General features: G+C 35.7%; 1 pseudogene; it reads right to left on the bottom strand.

The window, feature by feature from the left end:
• Window positions 1-3165: 3165 nt before the first annotated feature.
• LOC111619224 lies at window positions 3166-4239 on the bottom strand (annotated as a pseudogene).
• Between the last annotated feature and the right edge of the window lie 427 nt (window positions 4240-4666).

Here is a 4666-nt window from a genome sequence, read left to right as displayed (position 1 = left end):
ATACCAAATAATGAAACAAAATTTATGTAGTAGATTACATATGATAAAAGATGTAAATGATTAGAAATATAAAGTTTTAGATTTAGAGGGAAAAAACTATTCAGTATTGAATGCACTTGTCCTATGTGGCAGTAACAGTTGCATGTTTTGTGGTATTGAATGAAAGAGAACCTAAATGGCTGTTTCTACCATGCCTTACTGCTTCTGTTTAAACCCCAAAGGTCATTCTTAATAGATGGTGACATAGTATGATGAGCAAGTTGCCAAATAATCATATTTTAGATATGTTCAGTGATAATAAATCCAATGATCTTGTAGACCAAGGCAAAAGTGTGTGAGAATCATGCGAGTGTACGACAGTCCATGAAAGGAAGTACAGGAATAAATAACAACAATTATTTATTTATTGTCACATGAATAGTAATATACAGGATTCTTTTACAGATTCCAACTCTGAGTGTTACAGAATATACAAAAATAGTTGCAAGGAATCGAGTAAATACAAAGCAAGGAACCCACTTGCAACAATTAAGAAAAGACAGACGTATAATCTTACCACTAATACTTATACTAAATTATAAACTAAAAGAGGAAAGAAGAATATCAAAAAGTTTAGTATGATAGAAGAAGAGGTTATAAAGAATACCTGGGTTTTCTGGTTGGTATTGAATCTCTTCTGGTGGAGAACCACTATAAATCATTTCCCGATGATCTTTAATTGGATCTCTTCAATTATCCTCCTTTTAACAAGGGACATTTGTCTCTCTCTCTTTGCATTGACAGGGGGCCATATTCTGGTCTCTGTCTCTGGTCTCTCGTCTCTCGCAAGCTGGTCGCTGATTGACTAATCCAAATGATTAGCCAATCAGCGACCAGCTTGTGAGAGACCAGAGACAGTGACCAGAATATGGCCCAGGGTCTTTTCTCCTTTATAGGCCATCTTTGTCGCCCTTTGTCTTTCTAGATGGCAAGCAAGAGCATAACTTTCACACATCTGCCTTCACCGAGTCTGACCCAAGAATGACCCTCCTTATCTGTTATAGTAACCTTGGGGCTCTCTCTTCCCATTGTTACTGTGGTTCTTAGAAAGGATTACCCCACCCACAGGAAGGAATGTTAGTTGAAAATTTGAGAAAACAAAAGGGGAAACAAAGAAGAAAGAAAACTTAAAACTAAACTTATATCAAAACATATACAGTAATATGGCGTATTGCCACAAGTGTAACATGTCCTGCATTCAGATGCAAAGCTTTCTTAATCTTGTGTGATCAGGCATTGCACTGTTCAAAGATGACACCATGAATGTCTGCAAGTAATGTAGAACTTCATCTTCCAAAATCTCTTCAATGTACTGCTAGCTGGTCAGGATTCTGATAATATGTATGAAACAAGAGTATGAGTTAAATTCAATAGTACCCCACACCATAACACTCCATTCAGGTGTCCACATTATTGTCATCATTGCAGTCTCTGATGTCAGTGATACTTTATAAAAAAAAAAAATGCACGTATCTATAAGCCTTTTACCAGTGTGCATTTCATCACATTATACCATAAAGTTACAAACGTTTTCGAACTGTTATGGTGTTTCAGGTAATGATCCCCTAACTGAATGTGCTTTGATTTAAAGTTGTTAAGAAATATGATCTGGAGTGTTGTCTCGACCCGATGACATCACTACGGACCTGCACGGTATGCATGCTGTGTTCTATCATAGTTTTATCTTATAGATACATGCATGTTTTACAGTACTCCAGTGTAGATGTTACTGTAAAAGCCCGTATATTGGTAAATCCTGGGTTTTACTTGTAAATCTTCGGATTTATCAACATGAGTTGGTAAATGTAAGGATTTTTATAAAGTGAGATGATTTTCCAGACTTTTACCATTAGAATTTGGTACTAAAGACGATTAGTAAATGCTGGTTTTGGAAATAAAACTATGAGTATTTTAATAGTCATTTATTACAATTATTATAAACTNGAAATTCTAAGCAGAGCAAGAACAAACAGAAAATTGCTGTCAACAATCAAATGCAGAAAGATTGCATACTTGGGACATATCACTAGAGGAGAAAAATACAAAATCCCACAACTAATCCTCAATGGAAAGATTGAGAGAAAGCGTAAACGAGGCCGAAGACATTTATCATGGATGGACAATATTAAAAAATGGACAGGCATACAAAACATTGGGGAGGTAATGAGAACGGCCGAAGATAGGAACTCCCTCTCCTTGATGATTGCCAACGTCCGGGGGACCAGGCATGGCACGTGAAGAAGAAGAAGTGAAACAGTTTAAAAATACTTTTTTAACATAACAAAAATTAAATTATCTTGTAAAAAAATAATATAATAGCCTACCCGGCTAAGCTAATCAGTAATCACAGTATTTTTTCTAATCACTTGGTATTCATTGTCATTTAATAAAAGTAAAAAAAGGATTTTACTTGTTACAACATGGAGACCTATCATGGCATTTAGAATTACAAAGTAATCCTGATGACTTGCAAGCGCACTTCTTCATTAGGCATTTTTTTTAAAGCAGTTGCACTTCTTGAAACCTTGTCCTCCAGTCAAAGACAATTTTGCGACAACTTCTTGAAGACTCGCTTCTTTACCTTTAACAACTTCTTCTATCTTGATAAAGTCTTCAGGGCATGAAGTAAATTGATTTTGTGTATAAAGCTGCTTTAGTACTCCAATTTTAGTACCTAGTTGGTAAAACTCGTTGTCCTTTACATCTACTATAACTGCAATAACGCTTTTCGGATTGGTTTTAGTTTTGTCAATTTCAGGCACTTTCAGTCTTACATTTTGGTCAATTTTCACATTTGGATATTTATCAACAGACGTGGCTTTCATTTTTTCAGCTTGTTTTTCCAAATTCAATTTTGCGTTGTTTCTTATAGTCACTACAGATTCTATCTTTTTTAGTATTGGCTCTATAGTTACAAGAACTTCCTGAGACTCAATCATGTTTTCTGTCTCTGAATCAGTATCTCTCTGAATCGTTACATTGGAATCATCAATAATCATTTCATCTTCTTGTGTTTTATCATTGAGAGTGCTATTGTCTATATCCCCTTCTGACTCATTTTCAACAATGCTTTCTTCCTTGTCCTGTTCGATTGCATTTTCGAAGTCATTATTTTGTTCCATACTGTCATGCGAATGCAACAACTTCTCTAAATCTTCTTATAACTCTAATCATATCACTAGGGATTGCTGAAGTTGCAAGGCCCATTTTCATTGGACAACCAAACATTGCTTCGTAGGGGGAACATTTGATTCCCTCGTGATATGCTCTATTTTTCATTGCCTGGATGAATCTTAAACCCTCTGACCACTTTGATAACTGATTGGTTTCCATCCACGTGCTCAACTTATTTTCTACGTCTTGATTAGCACGCTCCACTGATCCTTGACTTTGGCCATGTCTTGCCTTTCCATGTATGATTTTTATATCTGGCCACATGGAGCATAAACTCTCAATAACTTGGTTAGAGAATTCTCGACCATTATCGGAATGAAGGCTCCAAAAGTGGTGAAAATATCCAAAAGATGGTGTGCAACTTCTACAGCGCGTTTAGTTTGAAGCACACGAAGGATCACAAATTTGGTAAGATGGTCTTGGTAAACTAAAATAAATTTATAATTTCCATCTGGGGTAGTTTGTAGATCTATTAGATCAACCTGACAGCGTGAGTTCATTTCACTGTGAAGTATAGGTCTGACGACAATGCCCTTTTTCAAAGTCTTCTGTTTCTTTTGGCAGGGTTGACATAGCTTCAAATATGTCATAGTAGCCTCAACTGTTTACATTTTTATACTTGCGGTTACATTCCTTAAGCATCCGTGTCCTTCCACCATGGCCAACAGCAACATGTGTTTCTTCGAGAATATTGAATAAGTCCTCATAACAAATGTAATACCTTATTTCTCCATCCTCCTATTTCATAGGTGCAATTAGTTTTTCTTCGCCGCCTATAGTCAAAATGTCGTAACGCTTTATACGCCTGTAATGAACAGCTTGTTTCTTTTTCATGTTCTTTGCAACTTTTACTTCCTCCAAACTGTTTGCGTATTTGTCCCTATTAAGATAAAAGTTATTATCTTTCTTGCTTGCAACGAACTTGTCCATTATTTCATAAAATCTCCTTTTCATACTTATCTTGATTCATAAATAACTTTTAGACAACGAAATCTCAAACAAGATTAGAATTAACGTGCGTGTTCTAACGTGTCAAACGATGGAATGAGGCAAGTGAATGCGGCAACACGGAGCAGTGCGGAAAGTGGGGACTATTTTTTCAACATTTACCATGTCTCTGAGGTAAAACTTAAGATATACCAAGTACCGGTAAATGCTGGTAAAAGTTCGAAATTAGCGATGATTGCAGAACATTTTGGACTTTTACCACAAAGATTTGGTAAATCTTAGGTTTTACTGGAAGATCTTAGGATTTACCATAGTTAGAGCATTTACAGTAACATAGATATTCTACCATTTTTTTTCATTCTTTATAATANCATGTGTTTCTTCGAGAATATTGAATAAGTCCTCATAACAAATGTAATACCTTATTTCTCCATCCTCCTATTTCATAGGTGCAATTAGTTTTTCTTCGCCGCCTATAGTCAAAATGTCGTAACGCTTTATACGC

The sequence above is a fragment of the Centruroides sculpturatus genome, unplaced genomic scaffold (assembly GCF_000671375.1).
Source record: "Centruroides sculpturatus isolate CEXI.00-Female unplaced genomic scaffold, Cexi_2.0 scaffold114, whole genome shotgun sequence".
NCBI classification, from domain to species: Eukaryota; Metazoa; Arthropoda; class Arachnida; order Scorpiones; family Buthidae; genus Centruroides; species Centruroides sculpturatus.
This window is presented reverse-complemented; position numbering and strand designations above follow the sequence as displayed.